At 39.4% G+C, this 22,320-nt stretch overlaps 1 pseudogene; it reads left to right on the top strand.

Annotated features, from left to right (window-relative positions):
• Positions 1 to 22,320, top strand: part of LOC140507206 (mediator of RNA polymerase II transcription subunit 16 pseudogene) — a 28,498-nt pseudogene extending 6,178 nt beyond the window's left edge.

Below are 22,320 nucleotides of genomic sequence, written 5' to 3'. Positions count from 1 at the left end.
CTTCAGTCTTCAAATATTTTGTTGTTTCTCAGTTGTTTCAGTTGTATAGGAACAAGTTGTATCTGATAGGGTTTGCTTGGTAAAGGTACTGGAGTGGTTTGTTGTTCCTTTTCCAACTCATTTTACAGACGAGGCAAAAAAGATTAAATGACTTGACCAGGGTCACACAGCTAGTAAATGTCTCAGACCATATTTGAACTCAGGAGGATGAGTCTTCCTGACCTCAAGCCTGGCACTCTGTCCACTGTGCCACCTGTCTTCAGATACAGAGTTTTCTTAAACTCTTCCAGACAGATACATACATACACATATAAATAGACATATAGATGGTAGAGATATACACAGATAGCTTTGTTACCATGTTAAAGGTATAGTATGTGAGAATTTGGAGAAAGTTCACTTTTCCTTGGTTATATAATCTACTTATGGATTTAATGCGATATGAACACATTAGACTGCAGGTATCACTACTCCAGTTAATTGTGTAATGCCTAACTGCACAATGCAATAACTCGGGATTAAACTGAAATGTTTCAATGATACTCTTCAATACAATTACTCCAGAAATGCAAATGACTCAGCAGCTAAAAGCGAAACAAAACAAAAAATGTTTTTTCAATAATAGATTTAGAAATGTTCAAGATTGGGTAAAATGGAAAATGTCAACATTTTATAAAATATATAATATTTATATTTATAAAAATATAATATTAATAAACAGGCATTTATGAGACACTATGGGTCAGCCACTGTGTTATGTTCTAAGAGTATACATGTGTAAAAAAGACTGCTTTCTACCTCTAAATGAGCTTACATTTTACTGAGAGGAAGAGATACAAAATGTTCATAGATAAGTAAATATAGGATACATAAAAGAGAAATACAAAGTTATTTTAGGGAACACTAACATCTAAGGGAACCAACAAAGATCTCTTCTAGGACGTGGGAACTGAACTAAGCCTTGAGGAAACTAAGCTTTCCATGAAGTAGGAATGAAAAGAGCATTCCAAGGTGGGGGAGGTGATTGAAGCCTGTGTAAATACATGCAGATTGGAGATGAAATATTATGTACAGGGAAGAAATAGAAAGTAGGACAGTTCGGCTGGAATGTAGCATATGTGAAGGAGAATAATGTGTAATCTGCCTATGAAGAAAGCAGGCTAGTAAAAAAAAAAAGGTTTTAAATGCAAAATGGAGACATTTGTATTTTATCCTTTAGACAACAAGGTGTTACCAAAGCTTATTGAGCAGGTCAAGTGATATGATTAGATCAACGGGTAGCTATGTATAGAATTATTTGGTGAAGAGAGATAATGGATACAGGGAGATCATTTTCAATTATGTTACACTTGCTATTTGAAAGATTTTTTTCTTCTGTAAATAAAATTGTACAGGGCAGAACTGTATAATGTAGTAGCACCATCTTCTGTAGGACATGGATTAGAATCCTACCTCTTATGTTTACTATGTGTGACATCAGTCAAATCACAACCACCCTGTGTCTTGGTTTCTTATTCTGTAAAATAAGGAGGACCCCATCACAACCTACTCCTCTCCAGGGATGTATTGCATGTTCAAGGAGGACTAGCACCTCTGGTGTGAGGGCTCACCAAGCTCTTTTCAGGGTTGCTCATCCTCCTTTGGTGTCCACTTCTCACCTAACATTCACTTCTGGCTCCAAGAAGCTATAGCATGCATAGCAGCCTTACCCCAGTAAACCATCTTGGCAGATGGGCTAACCCAGGTTTAGGGCAACTGACAGACCTCAACCCCGTTGGGTAGGATGTCTACCCCAAGCACATGAAAACTGCTCCCAGGGAATGGGAAGATGAGAACAATTTGTTTCAATGGCCATGAAGGCAGTTGAAGTAGGTACAATGGAGCATTTAGAGTTTGGGCAAATATCAAAGATGCCAAGATCATCCATGGCATCCTGGGCCAACACTGATCGTTTCTTTTGCCACTGTACTTCTGATGACTCTGGAAGAGAGAGGGAGGCAGATGACTTTGTGTAACTCTGCTTTATTTTAATCTAATTCACACTAAGTCAAGACATCACCCCATGATATCATTGATCCTCTTAGAAAATGAAGTATGAACAACTCCTCCCCACAAATCCTGTGAAATCATCGAGGCACATGCCAGACCTCTTTCCCAAAATGACTGTACCTATACTTAGATTTCCTTCACATTTTTCCCTCCTCCATACCATCTCCCACATTCTAACCCAAGCTCAACTGCAATCAATCCCACCATGAGAATAGCAGCTGTTTTTGTATTAGTTGTTGATTAAAAATTATTTTTTAACCATCTACTATAAACCAGGAATTTTTCTGAGGATACAAAGACAAAACCAAAAACAGCCCCTGTCTTCCAAGAACTTATGTTCTATTATATGAGGGAGATATTTATATGCATAGGCATTATACATTCATGTGCATGCACATATATACAAGGCATATGCAAAGTAAATTTGGGACGGGAGCTATTATAAGGGAAGACTGATAGACAGTAGAAGAGAAGTCAAAGTCAAAATTCATCCAGAAGGTGTTGCTTGAGCTGAATCTTGGAGGAAACTAAGAGATTCTAAGAAATGGAGGTGAAGAGATAGTACAATCCAGGCATTGGAGACAGTCAGGGCAAAGGTTGAAAGCCAGCCAGTGAAGTATGGATGTGAAGAACAGGAAGAAGGCCGGGGTGATTGACCCTTAAAATGTGCAAAAGAGAGTGATGTAAAACTAATCTGGGAAGGTAAATCTGGATCATCTTGGGAAGAATTTTGAATTTCAAACAGAGGCGTTTATACTTGACCCTGGAGGTGAAAAGAAACCTAGAAATGAAAGGTATTTATTGAGTAGAGGAGAGAGTGGTCTCAGCCTTAAAATGGTAGCTACAAACATTCTTCCCATGTTGGAATTCACTTCCAAGAGTGACATACTCAGTGAATAAGTCACTCACTTGCAAGATATGTTGTCTCAGCTGTGAGGTCAATCTATTGCTGGACAAGGTCACACTTCAGAATTGGCTCCATCCTGGGCCTCATTCATATAAGAACTGACAAGAAGAAACACAAAGAGACAAGGAAACAGAGGCACCATGTCTTCATGGTCACATGTTGACTGAGGGAGGTGGACAGGTGAGTAGATCTAAAGCCTCCCTTCCTACCAAAGATTAATAGCCTTTCTTCTCTCATTGCCACTGGGAAAGAGAACGATGGAATTTCTCCACTGGGGTCTTTTGTGATATGTACTCTCATTTCTATCTTAATAACTATTCAGATTTGGTAGTTTTTTTGTGGTTGTTTTTGTTTTTTCACCACTCAGTAAGCAAACAGGAACACCCACACATGTTCTCAAGTGGGGACAAATCCCTCTATTATATATAATCACACTTACAGACTCAAAGTGACGAAACCTCTTCCTGTACATGCCCTCAGAACTGTTTCCCATTGGCTGGTATCCCTATTACATTACTTATAGGTGTATAAGGAGAATCAAACACTTAGACTAACGTTAGCAGTTTTGTTAATATTGAAAATGTTGCGATGTCATTGGCTTATTTCATTGCCATAATATCATTGCGAACCACATTGTTACATAACTCAGTAATATGTATGAGACAGGAAAAAAAATACGTTGTGACATACAATGCCCAGAGTGACTTTCTCTGACTTCTGAATTCTTCTAAATGTACGTTAAAAATTTATGGGGGAAAAAATTGAAAATGGTCTCCTTACCTGCAAGCGGAAGCCTCTGTTGAGGCCATTCCTTAGTTGTTAAGAAGTTAATAAAATGAATGGATGAATCAGTACCATTCATTCAGCCTCTGGGTGAATATATAATATAGAAGGACTGTGAAATAATTCTCTCTAAAGTTATGTCACCTATCTTGAGAGTTAACTTGTTTTGTGGAACCTGCACGATGTGACTTCACTGTCATTCATCACATATCACCTTTTATTTTTCTGACTGATTTTAGATTCATTCAAAATTTTGCTGGAAAAATGATGACCTGAACTTTTTTATTTTTGAAAATTGCTTAAATGAAAGAGTGATTCACAAATCTAAAGAGGGAATGAATAAATAAACTAAATATTTTATAGCAATGAAGCAAACGATCACCATGACTAATTGAGGGAAAATAAATGACTTGTAGTCCCTGAAATTTCTCTGGCCTATATGATAACATCATTATGATCTGATCTTTGCCAAGGGAAATCTTTGCTTTTCTTCTACCAACAAAATCCAGATAATAATCTCCTTCATGTATTACTAACATAAGTTATTAAAACATCAGGCAAAGGAAATTTTTGGCAAAACTATCTGCAGCAAAACATTTCAAATCCTATGATGGTAAAATAGTGACATCTTATGGCAAGAATTAGTAAGAAACTCCCTAAAGCTATGGGAAACTAAGAGAGAAAAGGCAAATAAATGAAAACTCTTATTAAGGATTTGTTTTCACAGGCAAAGTAAATTTTCTGATTGTGCCTTTTGGCTAGAAGTCTACTTTCTTGGATGACGGCTTAGAACTACATTTGCCATAAAGATTAGGACTAAAGAATTTAATTTTCAATATAAATTCTCTCAAGAGAAAATAGGGCAGGGCCCTGTTAAAAATAGATTCTGAAAGCTCAATGTTGGGAACTAGGAGGGGGAATCAATAACTAAGATAAATTTTGATATTTATAGAAATAATTTACCTGTCACATATGTGTTACTATGTTTCTTTTATTAATATACCCAATAGTCCTTAAAAATGTATGACTGTATGATCCTGGGCAAGTCATTTCACCTTCTCAGTGAGCCCAGCTAATTCTCAAATACTAGAAACTGCAGAATAGATCATTAGTAAAAGAAACTCCTTCTAGTGATGATATCAATCAACAAACATTTATTCAATGCCTACTGTGTTCTGGGCACTCTGTTAAGTGCTAAGTATGCAAAAAGAGGCCAAAGACAATCTCTGCCTTCAAGGTGTTTGCAATCTAATGCTAGAAATAACATGCAAACAGATATGTGCAAAGCAAGCTCCATACAAGATAAATAGGAAGTAATGATAACAGAGGAAAAGCTCTAGAATTGAATGGTTGGGGAAGGCTTCCAATAAAAGAAAGGATTTTTGTTGTGACTTAAAGGAGGGCAAGGAAGGTGAATAGTCAAGTGATGGAGGGAGAGTGGTCCAGCCATGGGAAATAACCAAAGAAAATTCCCCTGAGCTGAGGGATGGAGTGTCTATTTTGTAGGAGAGCAAGACCAGTGTCACTGGATTGAAGAGTACGTGTTGGAGGGTAAGGTGTAAGAAGACTGGAAAGGTGGGGCGGGAGTGGGCGAAGTAGACTATAAAAGGCTTTGAATGCCAAACAGGTCCTTTTGGCAATATCATTTGTCCACAAATGAATCCCCAAGAGGACCAATAGTCATTAGGTATACATAGCTTGAGGGAAATCCTCTGACTTGTGTCAGATCCATGCTCTAGAAATCACTGTTGCTGGGGTTGGGAACAAACTAAATAAATGAATTGAATTGAAGCTTATCTTTAAAATATTTTACTTCAGCAACATGAGCATGAATTGTATAGATTTTTTTGGAGTATATATTCTTCCTACATATGTACACAACCTTCCTAAATATATACATAGTAAATAGCTTTAGTTATTTTTCTTGCTCCTCTACACCCAGTGATGGAGAAGTCTGCTGTCTGGCCAGAGCATATAGCCAACGCATGAAGGAAAAGCTACCCAAGATGTGTAAGGCTGATGACTACTTCTGGTGACTCATCAGTGGTCAATTGATGCTGCCAAAGAGAATGTAGAAATACTTACTAAAGATTATGTAGTCCAAAGCAAAAAACTAACAGCCTTAGAGATGCAGGTGGTGTTTTCATCACTACTTCCAGCTGCATGCAGGGGTTTGGGAAGAGAAATGGAAATTTGGGAAGTGAACAGCTAGCTAAAAAAAAAAAAAAGACATCCAAAAGCAAGGTTTCTAATTTCAGCCCATGGCTTAATACAGAGAAATGTGGAACTTTCCATCCAGGGATGGAGTGCATATAATAAGGACTGGTAAAACTATACTTATCTGGAGTCTTGAAAAGCTAGGTGCAAGGGCTTATGACTGAAAAGGGAAAGTGAGAGAGAAACATGTACCAGTATATCTACCAAGATAGATCCTAAAAAGAGTAGACGAGCATAAGTGCTAGGAAATAAGAGTGGAGATAGTAATTTACCAGGACAAAATCCAAGGAAAGATTCAGGAATAAAGCCGATGGTCTCAGATGTCTGTAGACAAATATATAAAGCATACATGAGGATGAAGTAGAGACAATAATTAGGAGGCAACTTTAATGTCATGGATAACACTGAGATTAGGGTTGGTCTCAGCGTTTCCTTGTGTGTCTGGTCAACAAGAGGAGGCTGGAGCAGTTGCTCAGGTTGCAATGGGGACAGGAGCCAGAGCAGAGCAATTCACAGAGAGCTGGACAGAGCTAAGGACCTGCTATGTTTGTCATCTGATCTGAGGGACCCCAGACTGGGGACCCAGGAGAACAATCTAGGGGTGTGATGGATTTGGCTCATGTTTGTGAGTGGGAGAAAAGGCCCCAAAGAAATCACTGCCCCTCCATTCATTGGTCTGTGTCTAGTCCTGCCAAAACCTTCAGACCTGAAAAATGAAGAGGAGAAAGATTTGACTCACACGATTCATATTTTGGTACCCAGCACCCCTAATGTGTACTCCATTAACTCCTATGCCCATGGGCACATAAAGTGCTGGAGTATGTTGGACCATCTAGCTAATAACTGGACAAACAAAGCGGGCAACATGGTGGAAGGTGATACTGTATTGTCTTTGTCTTAGGTACCTAAGGGCATGAATTTTGCCCTGCATGTGGAGAAGCCTGGTACCTCAAGTTCTGGCAACAAGTTTTCTCAAGTCAAGTTTTCCCCCTCTCTGATGCTTTTAGGTGGAAGCCCATGGAGAGTTGGATTGCCATGACCATCAGTGGGCTGGTGACTGTCCCCCTGCTTAAGACCAATGGATAGGGGCTGACCTCCACAGAGAGCCTATGTTGCTTGTGCTGCCTTGTGGCCCTGGCACACATTGCCCTCACCAGCTGGGGCAGATGGCAGCACTTCCCCTGTCCAGGTCTACAAGGTGTATGCCAGTGTAGTGAATGAGAAGTGCAGGATGGACACTGAGATTCCACAATCTCTCTTCATGTGCTGTACGACAGATCCAGACTGGAAGGAGAAGTATCCTGCCATCACACACCTGAAATTCCTTGCTAGAGACATGTCAGAGCAGGTGCTGCTGTGTGCTTCCAGACAGATGAACAGCACAGTGCAGTGCAGGTCCCTGGGAAAGGATCGCCTGCCTGTGAACATCTTCCAGCAGATCTCCCCTGTGGCTGGAGATAAACAATGATGATGATCCTCAAGTGTCGGTTTCTTTCAGCAACCAATAATCTGATTGTCTGCCATGGCCTTGCCCAAGTTGCTCAGTTCGCTCACCAATACTGACCCAAAAGTGGCAAGTGACACCAAATTTTGCCCAGGATTAAGTCTGGCACCGGCCTTTCACAATGGCAGCATCCCTGCAGACAATAGCCATGTTCTATGACTCCTCCACCCAGGGCCCAGTGGACTAACAAGCCATCAAAAGGCAGCATAGGGACTGGTCCCTCCATCCTCTTTAAAGCTATGCAGCTCTCCTGGACCTCACTGGACCTTGTAGGCATCAATAACCATGGAAAGCTGAGCATGCTCCGCATCTAGTCCTCCATAGGTCATGCATTGGACATGAACATGTCCCTGTGTCATCTGTTCTTCTTGCTGGAGGATTGCATGGTGACCAGCTATGACTGGTGGGACATCCTGCTGCATGTGCAGCCTGACATGGTGCAGAACCTGGCGTAAAAACTCCAGGAAAAGTACAGCTCTCCAGCAGGTGCTCTCCACTGGGATTGTGGCCATGAAAGCTTCCCTGCACTTGATCTGGATCTGTGATTACCGTGACAAGCTCTTCCTGATTGCCATCAGCTAGACCCTGAAATTGCAGCTCAGGCCTCACTTCCTGAACACACCAGACAATAGTCCTGGGGACCCGCTGACTGAAATCTGCACCAAGATCACCAACATAGATATTGACAAGGTGATGATGAACCTGGAGACAGAAGAGTTTGTGTTAGAAATGATAACTCTGAAGTCCCTGCAGCAGCTCATCCAGTGGATGGGAGAGTTTGTGCTCTACCTATTTGCCAGCCTGCCAACCAGGGCTCTCCTGTCCACCCAGGCCACAGCTTTCTGCACGATGGGACTTCCTTGGGCATGCTTTGAGGATTGATGATCGGTATTTGAATCCAGGGCCTATAGAAACTGAGCTGCATGCCCATTTACACTGCGACCTCTGACACCCAGGACAACATGCCTCTCCTCTTTCAGCTTTTGACAAAACTCTGGTCCTGCTGTGGGGATAAAGACCACCCCTTGGAGACTGATGAGACCCTCATTGATGAGTGTTGTCTCCTTCTAAGTCAGCTGCTCATTCCCAAACTGAACTGGCTGACCATCAGCGAGGACATCAGTAGCAAACTCCAGAGCAAGAAGCTGGTGTGGAAAGTTTCTGGGCTACTCAGTAGCCCAAAGTGAGGACTTTGAAGTCCTCACCAGAGCCCCTGGGCAGCTGAAGATCGACCACCTCAGGAGACTGAACTTGGGGGCCTAACCCACTGAGAAATGCAAATCCTGTACCAGGTGTAGCTGTGTCACACAAACAGTGCTAGATCAAGTAAACTATTTGTGTGGGGTCCCGGCCTGTGGGGCAGGATGCCCTCCAGCTACTAGTGACTGGCCCACCTAAGAACCCTGGGGGGCTGGGGCTCTTCTGGAGAGTCCATCCCTTCAGGGAATTTGCAGACAGCATCTCAGCCTGGCATCTTGTAAATATGTTTGTAATGTGCTCTGAACAACAACAAAAAAATCCCTTTGGGATTTCTAACCTTTTTCCCTGATGTCCTGGGCCAGTGTTTGTCATGCTTCAGTCAAGAACACCTCACACCTTCTCCCTCTCTCCCCTAATAGAAAATAAAAATTTTGCTTTGGACAAACTGATGTGAGGGGAAAGAGGGAGCACGTCCATGTCCCAAAGGCTGCCCTTGGGGTAGAGGGTCTCCAGGAGTCCTGGAGCCTGGCTAGCTTTGCCACCACTGTGCTGGGGGACTTTGGATGAATGACTCCCACTTTTTGGGTCTGAGTTTTCTCATCCAGGCCCTAGTTAGTAGGCTGAGGTCTTGGGGTAACGGGAAGGTGTAGTCCCAGCACTCTCCGTAGGAAGGTCCTTCTTGGATGTGCTGTTCTGGGCTCTGAGGGCTTTCTCCATTCTAGTAGCCTCTAGTAGCCAGGGTCAATCAAACATTCTCCACTTGAGTGGAGGGGTAGTCTTTGATAGCTGACTTCTCTCGGATGCGGAGCTGGAAGGGTAATTGGAAGCTATCTCCCTTACCCGTCTCATTTTACAAATAAGGATATTGAGACACATCCGAGATGGAATTTGAACCCAGCACCAGCCCCACGAGTCATGACTCTGGGTAGCTCGCCCAGTAAAGCCATCAGCAGCCACTCTGGAGTCAGATAAGAGACAGTGAGGACCTGCTTTGTTTGGGAAGACCTCGTTTCCCTGTGGTTCTGAGTCTAAATCTACTTTAACTAGAAGGCCCTCTCTCTGAAAGAATTTTATTCCAAGTTTTTTATCCTTGATAAAGGATAAAATGATGATGGTGCCTGCTTAAGGTTTAGGATGGCTGGTAGGATCACAATGCACTGGTCAATGTTTTCTGCAGCCTTTCTTGATTTAAGATGGTGACACAGCATCATGAGTAGTGAGCCAGTCTCTGAGTCAGGAAGGCCTAAGTTTGGGTCCTGGCACATGCTGGCCAGATGACTCTAGGCAAGTCATAGACCTGCTACCTCAGTGACCCAGGCAACTCTGTGAGGGGCGGAACTGATGCCATCAGCATCAGTAGGGGGAGCTCCCTCACTTTGAATTCCCCACCCTAAGTGAAATAACAATTGGGGTCTTGTCTCAAATGCCATATTGTCTGGGCAGTTCAAGAGATAGTTATTAATTTCCTGCTATGTGCAAGGCATGGGCCTAGGCACCAAAGATGTGTTGGAGTCCAGCCATGCTGATGAGAGGCCAGCCTCCCATTGTCCTCATCCGTAGGCTCTTCCCATTGACATTCTGAACCTTCTAGTATCATGGGCCTCCTCGGCAGTCTGGTGATGCCAAATACAATATATTTCTGTAGGTGTATGTAAATATAAATACATATATGTTTGTGAGTATTCATGAATACATATACGTATACACATATAATATTTATTTTTTTAAAGAAATTCACCCAGAAGACCCTGGGTTAAGAAAAAAAATAATACTGAGATTTGGGAGGATAGGACTTTTAGCTAAAGTACATCTCTGAGAGGGCATACCTTATTCAATGGAATAGAGCAGATAGGGGAAGGGGATGGTAGAGTAGCATTGTATATTAAGAAAGTTTATCCATGCGGAGCACATTTGGATGGAGGACAACAGGGAGAAACAACGTCATCAATGTGTTATAATTCAGACCACATGGATGAAAGTTGAAATAAGCCTGGTATGATAAGATGCTATAATCATGTACAACCTTCAGCTTTCCAGGTATCTGCTGGATCTTTCTCTTCGCCAAAAGCAATACAGCGCATATACTCTTGGCTTGCCCTAATGATAAGATTATCTGGCCCTACCAAAAAAAATAGTGGAGCGAGTTAGAGGAATTGACATTCTAATAATTCTGTCCTAGCTAGATCTATTATGAGCAGAACTGATTCTAAAAATGTAAGTGTAGAACCCATATAGGATTGCATGCCATCTTGGGTAGGGAAGGGGGAGGAAGAGGGAGAAAATTCAAAACTTATGGAAGTGATTGTTGAAAACTGAAAACAAATTAATCAAATTTTTTGAAAAAGAACTGATTCTAGCAAAAAAAATCACTAATTTTTGAAGTAGAAACAATAGAGAAAAGTAGCATGTCTGGCATCATCTAACGTGCACTCCAGATTTTAGAAGAACACCATGCAAAAGATTCAGAGAAGAGGCCAGAAGGATCTGGTGGTCTACTCTTTTACAGAATTATCCAAGACACAAAGCTCTCAAGAACTAAATTAATTGAAGGAACAAAGAAAAAAACACATGATGAGAATGAAAATAGGAATTATCTAAAAAGATCCAGGTGAATTCTTAGGGAACTTATGAATTAACTTGTATTTTTCAAAGACCCTTTTAACTGAAAATGGACAAAAATGACATGGAGGATGAGTGGGAAGATGGAACAATGCTGCAAAAAATTATAATCTCCCATAATGCTAGTGGCTTCCCTCTAGTGATGAATAGTAAGGAAAACAAAAAGGGATGTGAGTGTATTTGGGGGAAAGAGAACCACCAAAGATGAGATTAGAATCACTGATCAGAGTAGGTGAAAATGAATGATGAAGAGAAAGTGGAACTCAACGTATTTTTGTTTTCTCTGCCAGATACAATGCTCTGGAAAGAACAGAAAAGAAATGGACAATAGAGAGTTGAGACAAGAGATAACCGTGAAAACAAAGAAAGTCCATAGTGTCTCTTGATGAGCTAAGCTCACCAGATACAAATGAACTATATCCAATGGTTCTAAAGGTTTTACTGATTGCTAAGGACTACCAATAATCATCAAAGGATTACGTTGATTAAGAAAGTTACCTCAGGACCTGGAAAGAGCAAATTCTCTTAATTTTCAATTAATTTTCAAAAAAATTAATTTTCAAAAATTTATTTTAAAATTGATTTTCTTAGTTTTCAAAAAAAAGGCAGAAGAGACTGAAGTCTGCAAACCCTAGGCCAGTGAGCTTGACTTTCCATGCCTAGCAAAATGATAGAACATATCATCAAAGGGGATGGTAAATGAAAGTCTAGAAAAGGAAGCAATAAAGGCTCAGATGGCAGCCATTGACTCTATCAAACAATATCAATTGAACCAAAATTTTTTCAGGGAATGCAAGCTGAGCCAAGGAACATAGCAGCAAGGAACATTTACTCTGAATGGTTAGCATTGACAAAGGCAAAGGGAAGCTATATATAGAAATGAAGTTACCATTACCCATGTAGTCAGCACCATGTCACAGACCACTTGACCTTTGAGATATGTGGTGGCACAGCTATCTCTGGAGCATTTGCCAACTGGGAAATACACAGACACTGTTCAGGGTCAACAGCTGTGCCTGGGAAAACAGGATAAATGGGGGTGGGGACCTTTTATATACCAAGAAGCATGATTCAGCATGTAATACTGATAGAATGACCCATTAGGAACTGGTTATTACAATGTGTGCGGTGAATAGAGAGCTGGGCCTGGACATGAGTTCAGCTTTAATTTCAGACATCTACTGGTTGTTTGATACTGGGCAAGTCACTTAACCGTATTTGCTTCAGTTTCCTTATCTGTAAAATGAGTTGGAGAAGGAAATGGCAAACCACTCCAGTATCTTTGCCAAGAAAATTCTAAATGGACTCATGAAGAGTTGTACGTGACTGTAAATGATCAAACAACAACATGATGTAATTGAACACCAAGGCTGAACAATTAAAACTACATGGTGTAAGCAATCTGAGGGGTACAGTAGCAGGCCAAGGAATAATTTTTTTTTATTCTAAGCCAAGAAAGAAATGGAAATATTTATGTACTTCATGTATCTATCCAAGGTATATATTAATGAGCTTCTGTGGGACCAATACAAAAATGATACACAATAAACTGCCACACTAACCCAATTCCCTGTTTTTTGATAGGGAATCACTAGGTTGGTAGATCAGGATAATGTTGTAGGTATATCTTACTAAGATTTTAGCAAAACACATAAGTTTCTCATGAAATAATTTTAGATAAAACAGAGAAAAATGATCATTTCTTTCCTATTAATAACCAATTATTGAATTAGGACTAAAGTTTTTACTCTTTACTGCTTTCTCATTCAAAAATCAATCCCTGTAGGTTCTAACAGTCTTTGAAGTGCAGGACTGATAATGAGAGGGAAAATTCAGATCTGTTCAAAAGGTAAAGAAATTTTAGTTTAGGTGAACTGATGAATCTAGCCCATTGTGTTTTACTCAGGTCTGGGATAACGTGGATTCTCCCTTTTGTCTAGATTACCCTAGATGGGAGATATGAGTATAAATAAGTCACTTTGACCAAAACTGAGTGATCAGAGACTTGTCTCTCATCCCCTCATTCAGAGACTTGTCTCTCATCCCCTCATTGAACAAGCTCACCTCTCATTATAATATCCATTCCCTTTCATTACTTGTTAGCCTATCAGAATAAATTGTCACCCTCAGGAATACCCACTCTTCCAAGGGTATATAAGTGTTGAGTGGTTTCCATGAGGGGTCTTTGGCATTTGAGAGTGTCACTGACCCCCTGTACTAATGATATGCCAGCATGACTAATAAAATGATTAATTACCCAGAAATTGTGTCTCTCTAATGTTTTATACATCACAGTTGTCAGCTAGACAACTGTGTTCAGATATGGTTGAATGACTGGACCTAAAGAGTAGCCCTTGATGAGTCAAAGTTGGAGGGAAGTCTTTAGTGGAAGGCTCTAGAGACCTGTGCTCTTTTTATCAATGACTTGAACAAAGGCATAGAAGGGGTTGGTTATCAAATTTTCAGATGGCACAAAACATGAAGGGATATCTCACTTGTTGAATCAGTTAATAAGTATTTATTAAATGCTTACTATGTGCCAGGCACTGTGCTAAGAACTGAGGATACAAAGAAAGACAAAAGATGTTCCCTGCTCTTGAAGAATTCACAGTCTAATGGGGGAAAGGATATGCAAACAACTATGTACAAAGACACTATAGGTGAGGTAAATTGGAGATAATCAACAGAGCGAAGCCACTAGCATTATGGGAGATGGGGAAAGGCCACAAGACCTAAAATTTTCTCGTTAGAATGTAATCTTCAAAAGCATAGACACTATTTATTTTTGTTTGTTTGTGTGTGTGTGTGTATATATATATATATATCCCCAGCACTTAGCACAGTGCCCAGAACATAAGTATTTAATAACAATAATAATAATAGCTAGCATTTACATGGCATTTTAAGGTTTCCAAAGCACTTTATCAATATTATCTCACCTTATCCTCACAACAACCTGTGCAGGGGGAGGGGAGTACAGTTATTATCTCCATTCTGTGGATGAGGAAACGAATGCGGACAAAGGTTATGACTTGCCCAGGTTTACATAACTAGGGTCTGAGCCTAGATTTTAACTCGTGTCTTCCTGACTCTAGGTCTAGTGTTTTATCCACTGTGCCATGAGGCTGCTTTTACCCATCATCTGTCTGTCTATCGATCCCATCCTGAGCCCTTTCTGGACCTCAGTACTCCTCCTACATTCATACAATGCCCTTATTTTGTATACATTTTCAATTTCCTGATCTTTTGGGGGTTAGGCATTTTTTATCAGAGTCAGGAAAAATCTAGACTCAAATCTGTCTTTGACATTTACTAGCTGGGTGACCATGATGGAGTTACTCAGTCATTCTTAGCCTCAGTTTTCTAATCTGTACAATGTAGATGATACCTGAAATTTTATTAGTAGGGTTGCTATGTAACTTAAATGCAATAATGTATAAAAAAAGGCTTCACAAACTTTAAAGCAATATAGGAATATCAGTAATTGTTATTACCATCCATTTTTTCATCAATGGAAAGCCACAGGAAGTTTTTAAATACTGAACTTTCATCTCCAAGATTATCAGTGTACTTTTAATTAACAAATCCATAACTGGTTTTTTTTTTCTGTTTTCATCCTTCTAACTTTTCTTTAACTTTTCTCAGCAGGAAGATTATATTCAGAAATAAGTGATGCAAAAACTAAAGCCATAAATTAAATTTTATCTAAAAATCATTCAAATTTGAAACACATGAGGGGGAAAGCATAACTTTTACCTGAGGGATCAGGAAAAGCTTCAAAGATAAGCTTCCAACCCTGAAAGAAGGTGACACTTTAGCTTGTCACTGATGAGGAGGAAGTGTGGTTCAGTTGTGCTAAATGGCATGCCAGAATTCAGGGCTAGGAAAGTACAGGACTAGGAACAGTCAGGTGGTGCAGAGCACACAGCACTGGTCCTGGAGTCAGGAGGACCAGAGTTCAAATTCAGCCTCAGACAGTTACTAGCTGTATGACCCTGGGCAAATCACTTAACCCCAATTGCCACCAACCCTCTCCCCACCCCCCAAAAAAGAAAGTGCAGACCTAGATCGAGGAGAAGTTAGTAGTCCTGTTTGACTGGAACTTAAGGTGTAAAAAACAAATTAAGGTGAAATAGCACAGTACAAGAAGACAGTAATCCTCTACCTCCATCATTAAAGTCAAGGTTGGGGGAGAATTCCTCATGAAGAGTTTTCCTAATCTCCCCCAGTTAAACTGAGAAATGCTTCAAATAGCTTGTACTTTTATCTCAACTTCTCCCTTGCATTTGTTAAAGAAATATAAACTTCAGAGTTCATTTTTCTCTGTCAGTGTATCCCAAGCCTGTAACACAGTGCTTAGAATATAACTGGTGATTAATGAATGTTTGTTGATTGATTGATTAATTATCACCATTTATTGTAGTTATCCTTGTATATTACCTATCCCTTTCTTAAATATTTCAAAGTAAGTAGATTATATACTTCTAAGTAAGCAGCCACAGAGAAGTGGATACAGTCAAAACCAAGAAGATCTACTTTCAAGTCCTGCCACTACAGCATGTTGGCCTTGGCCTAGGCCAGTCATGGACTTTCTCAAAGACTGGGGGTAAGTGACTTGCCCAGGGTCACACAGAACTCAATGAACTCTTGGAGACTATTAGCTGCATTGAAAGAGGGAATTTCCTCATTCAAGAGTTACCAGTATCAATTAAATCACAAGTCTAGTGCCTATCCATGAGTAGAATATGAACTTCTTGTGGGCATGGACTGGATCATATTTCATCTGGCACAGTCAAAATAACTAACACTTATATAGCACTTTAAGGTTTGCAAAGCGCCGTGTGTGTGTGTGTGTGTGTGTGTGTGTGTGTGTGTGTGTGTGTCTATATGTGTGTGTGTGTATAATCTTACAGGATCTTCACCAGAACCTTGAAAGGTGAAAAATAACAATACTTATCGGACTTAGGTACATAACTATTGATGGTTAAATAAATGTTTATCAGTCAATTAATTAAGGGACATGGCATGATCTTATTCGAAGGGGATTTCTCATCACAGAACTGTTAACCCATCTAACCTCATCATTAAACAAAATGTACTAAGAACTAAGGTGGAAATTTCTTGAAACCTTGAGTGAGGTGAAAATTGAGGTGAGATTTCTTGAGGGCTAGTCCTCCTACTAAGGGAGCTGTCTTCAGGACCTACTGCTTGTTGATTCAATGGCATGGAGATGTCTACACTTTACTCAGGCCAAACCTCAAGGAAAACAAAGAAATTTACACGAGAATTTTATTGTATATCTAAAAGGAGGAGCAAGTTGTATATAATAGAGTTGCAGTTTAATGTGTAATCATCTTTTTTATTATATTATGTTATGGAAATGCTTGTTTTATTCCATAAATTAAAAAAATAATAATTTTAAAAGAATTGCTTTATTAAAATAAATAATTAGGAAATTTCCTATTCAAATTCTATATATGATAATCCAGCAGTTAGGACTCCATCCTTTAATTTTAGAATTTCATAATATTTTATGTCAGACAGTCAATACACAATAGTAATAACACTTCTCAAATCCAAGGGTAACCAAAAGACAAGGAAAGGAGTGAGTGCCTTGATGTTCATCTGCACAATATATACAAGAAGTAATACACAGGAACACAGGGTGTGTTTAACACCTAAGCCATCAATCATAGGAAAGTTTCTATCCTTGGCAACCATTTTACATCAACAGGCAATTTATTCCAATGTGATGGCAAAGAGATGGTCAAATGCCTGTTTTCTGTTGGCATGTTGAAAATTACAAAATAAATCTTCGGTAGTATTCACGTGAGCTCTCGGACAACAAACGAGTCAAAGATATTTGCTATAGCATGGGGCTAAAAGCATATATTATATATCAAACAACATAAGTATTTTTTCCTCTTTAGGTAATCCATAGCCAAACCAATTACATCAAAACATAATGATGCATAAATTTAGCCTCTTAGGTTGTAAATTTGTGGAGCTTATTTAAAAGTCGTTGAACTAAAGAATTCGAATTTATCTGTTCTGCTCTGTAGAGCAATAAATGACTTTTGTTTAATCATCTTATCCTTTAAAAAAAAAATCTAATACCCAGTTACCTTAAGCTCCATACTTTTTCTAGATCATTCATGACTGCAAAATCACATTAAGCCTATAAAGGAACAAAGTATTCTTTGAATTGCAAATGTGCATGTGTACGTACACTTAATTTTATAGATGGGGAAATTGAGTGGCAGGGAGGGTTGTGATTTACGTAAGGTCACACATATTAGGTAGGATTTGAATTTAGTGAAATTGAATGCAAATCCTGGCAAATCATTTAACGAGGTGTTGTGCTGATTAGACTGCTCCTAAGAAACTTGCTAGCTGTGTGACACTGGAAAAGTCACTTAAATGTCTTAACCACAGTTTTCTCATCTATAAAATGAGGATGATAATAGGGCTAACAGGAGTGATAGCAGGGTAACATTCAAAGTGCTATATAAATGCTAGCTATTGTTATTTTTACATCATCCCTCTTGGATCTCTAGTGTCTTCATCTGTAAAATGGGAGAATTGAATTAGATGTTTTCAAAAGTTTTAGTCATCTCTAGATTCTATTATCTAGTCTACCAGACTATTAGGTCTAGTCAATCCAAAAGATTGAGGAGTCATTCCTGGGTTAAGGCACTATCTTCCCTAGAAAAACTAAAAACTCCACTTAAAGTAATCATTCATTTAATGCTAACTGAGCATGAATTGTCTTCTCAGAAATTATCAGATTAGTTTTTAGGGGAGTTGGGGACCATAAGACAAAGCCTTTATTGGAAATAGATAAAAAAAGATCTGGAGGATAGAGACTTTAATAGCCTAGGGAGGACAGGACGGAAATGAGTACTGTACTGGGGGAAGTCTGAGCCTTCCCAAACTGTTTGGAGTGAGGGAAAGTATTGACAAGACAGAGAAGAAAGAAAAAGAGATGAAAAGATAATAACAGGAATAATTGACGTTTACTTAATGCTTTAAAGATTAAAAAAGGAAATGAAAATTTAAACAATTCTGAGGTACCACATCACACCTGTCAGATTGACTAACTTGGCAAAACAGGAAAATGATAAATGTTAGACAAGATGTGGGAAAATTGGAACACGAATGCATTATTGGTGGAGTTGTGAACTGATCCAGCCATTTTGGAGAGCAATTTGGAACTATGCCTAAAGGACTACAAAAATGTGCATACCCTTTGATACAGGGCATACAAATGAGAAAAGGACCCAAATGCACAAAAATATTTATAGCAGCTCTTTTTGTGACGGCCAAGAATTGGAAATTGAAGGAATATTCATCAACTGGGGAATGGCTGAATAAGTGTATAAATGTAAAGGAATATTATTGTTCCATAAGACATGGTGAGCAGGTAAACTTCAGAAAAACCCGGAATGATTTACATGAACTGATGCTGAGCTAAAGGAGCAGAACCAGGAGAATATTATACACAGTAACAGCCACAACAGGCAATGGCCAACTTTGATGGACTTAGCTCTTCTCAGCAATACAAGGATCTTAGACAATTCCAAAAAACTCATGATGGAAAATGCTGTCCACATCCGGAGAAAGAACTATGGAACCTGTGGAGATTGAAGCATACTGTTTCTCTCTCTCTCTCTCTCTCTCTCTCTCTCTCTCTCTCTCTCTGTCTCATTCTTTACAATATGACTAATGTGAAAATATGTTCAATATGATTATATATGTATAGCCTATATCAGATTGCATGTCATCTTAGGGAAGAGGGTGCAGAGGGAGGGGGAGAAAATTTAGAACTCAAAATCTAATAGAAGTGAATCTTGAAAACTAAAAACAAATTAATAAAATTTTAAAAAATATTCCCAATGCTTGACATTCATTATATAATTCCATCTGCAGAACAACCATAGCAGAGCTGTGATACAGATCAAATGAGATACTATGATATTAATATCCTCCTTTTATAAATGAGAAAACTGAGGCTCGGAGGAAAGGTATTTATCCAAGATTACAGAGCTAAGTGAGTGTTCAAATCCATTCTTCTCTGTCTCTGACAGGAAATTCAAATCATCAGGATTGTTTTGGGCATGAACTCTTTTAAAGGGGCTATCTTATTTTCTTGTGGGTGTTGGAAGAAGAGCTTTGGAAATCTATATCATTAGAAAGGAGCTACCTATGCTTTTTTGGTTCATAATAGGTACATAATAAATGTATGTTAACTTAAAAGTACTGATAAATACAGTTGTAATTCAAAGCATCCTTTTTGTTCATTAAACTTAATGAACACTGACAAAACACACAGAACTCTATTAAGCACCATAGGATAGTCTATTACTGTCCAACCCAGCATTTTTAAAGCAGGCACAATGATGTCCTGGAGTAAAATTCTATCCTGTTCTGATGCTCTGTTATGGTATGGGACTTTCTCAAAAGCAGAGAAAAAGCACAGTTTTATAGGTCCTCTGTCAATCCAGAGCCAAAATAGCTAAGTTTGGAGATGCTCAGTAAATTCCTTCATATGAAAAAGGCGAGAAGAAGATTGAGAGGCAATATGGTACAATAGAGAGGAATCTAGATTTGGAGTCAGGAGACCTGGGTTTTACCACACACTACCTGGTCACCTTGGGCAAGTCACTAAACCTTTCTTGGCCTCAGTCTCCTCATCTGTAAAACAAGGAAGTTGGAATGGATGACTCCTTAGCCTCCATTTTTGATCCTGTGAAAGTTGGTTGGCAGATAGTAAATATTTTGGCACCAGCACCTCACAGAAATTACCTACAAAGGCATAGAAAGGACTGTGATCAGAACCAGCAGAGAAATGTCTACAGTAGTGAGATTTCCTTTAAGAATTATTAAATGCACAAAGCACTGTGGCATCAGGGAAAGTCAATGATCTCAATGCATAAGCAGTCTATATTATATGGGATTTTCTTACAGAATTGAGCCCTAGTGGCTTCTGCTGGAGTTTTTAAATGAAGAAGTTGAAAGGCACAGGAATTAAGGAAGGACTAATAGTTTTCTTCCCAGTGAATTTAGTAGTAGCATGTCTTCCATGTACTGAAAATTGGAGTTTTCTAGTTCTTCTCAGAGCAGTTTATCAAAGACTCCAGATTCTTCAAACATTTGAGCATTTTCTAATTGTTTATAGTGCTTGGCACTGCATGAGGATGTTGACACTTACCTCTATAAAAAAAAGTGAAAAGATATCTTTTCACAGAGGTAAACCATTCAGCTTTTGTCAGAGATAAACAGTGAATCCTGTCATACTCAACCCTGAATGTACAAGTCTGAGTATTATGTCTCATTAGATGTCACTGAAACTCATTGTGGAAACAGCTGCTCTTCTGCGATGGTTAAGCAGAAAAAATTCAGGTGATTTTAAGTCTTAAATTTTTAGACAACATGATGTGTCACTTTGTTGGAGATGAATATTATGAATTCAACATAAAGAAAAGCACAATTTTGTATGGACACTGGAACAGCATATTGGGTATGTACCTCCTTGGCCCTAGGCAATATTCTAGGCTCAGATCTTACACACATCAAGTTCAGCCTTAACAAAAATTTCCCCCCTCCCACAAAATTATGTCTCTTGGTCTCATTTGGTACCCACCCAGAGTTTCCTTGATAAATCTCAGAAGAGATATCATATATAGTTTGTGTCTAGGTATCAAGAGATATAAATTCTTAAAAGGTCACTTTTCCATGCGAGGATTCAAGGTAGCAATGCAAAATGGGTTCAGGACAGCTTCTGTTTTACCCCACAAACTGAATGCTGAAAGCAAAGGACTCATAGCAGCTCATAAATAATACAGTTTTCCACCTTCTCCAATGAGTTTGACTTTCATCCCATGGATATATTGAGACCTCCACACTTAAGGTTTTGTCTTAAGGTGTTGGACTTCTCATGGAAAGGAAATACTTGTGGGGTTGCTAGAGAGCCAAACCCGCAACATTCCAGTGAGGTTCTTCATCATTGCAGGGACCCATACAGGAGTCTTGGCTTAGGGTACTATACTAATGATTTGTATCCTCCCTATCTTCCTACATCCCCAGAACGAAAACAAATTTGATGTAACCAAGCAGGCAACCCTCTTTCTCTTTAGACAATTCAAATAACTCACAGGAGTTGTTCAGTCATTCAATTGTGTCCAACTCTTCCTGATACCATGGACCATAGCATGCCAGGCCCTTCTGTTCTCCACTATGTTGAAGAGTCTGTCCAAGTTCACGTTTGTTGTTTCCATGACACTATCCAGCCATCCTCTGCAGTCCCCTTTTTCGCTTGCCTTCAATCTTTTCCAACATCAAGGTCTTTTCCAATGAGTACTGTCTTTTCATTATGTGGATGAAGTATATAAGCTTCTGCTTCAGTATTTGTCCTTCCAATGAATAGTCACAGTTAATTTATTTGAGTGTGTGTTCATCCTTCGTTGCCGAAGAAGACCATACCATCAGAGAAATAATAACATGACTTGCATGTGACTTTGTTCTGAGTGAGGGAGGGCTGTACAGGTCACCAGCCTCACCTCTCCTCCAGAGCCATCTGGATTCAGTGACCAGATATTCATCAGGATGACTGGAGATGATCCAGGATGAGGCAACTGGGGTTAAGTGACTTGCCCAAGGTCACACAGCTAGAGAGTGTCAAGTATCTGAGGTGAGATTTGAACTCAGGTCCTTCTGATGCCTGCACTAGTGCTCTATCTACTGCACCACCTAGCTGCCCCATTTCTTTGAGTATTGACTGATTTGATCACCTTGCTGTCCAAGTGACTCTCAAAAGTCTTCTCCAGCATCACAATTCAAAAGCATAGATTCTGTGGCATTATATATGTGTGTGTACGTGTACATACATGTATACACAGAGAGACATGCATGTATATATACCTACACATAGACACATACATGTATATTATATGTATCTCTGTGTGGTGGTATGCCTATATACACACGGAGAGACATACATATATACATACATACGCACAGACACATATATGTATATTACATA

This window comes from Notamacropus eugenii, chromosome 5 (assembly GCF_028372415.1).
Source record: "Notamacropus eugenii isolate mMacEug1 chromosome 5, mMacEug1.pri_v2, whole genome shotgun sequence".
NCBI classification, from domain to species: Eukaryota; Metazoa; Chordata; class Mammalia; order Diprotodontia; family Macropodidae; genus Notamacropus; species Notamacropus eugenii.
This window is presented reverse-complemented; position numbering and strand designations above follow the sequence as displayed.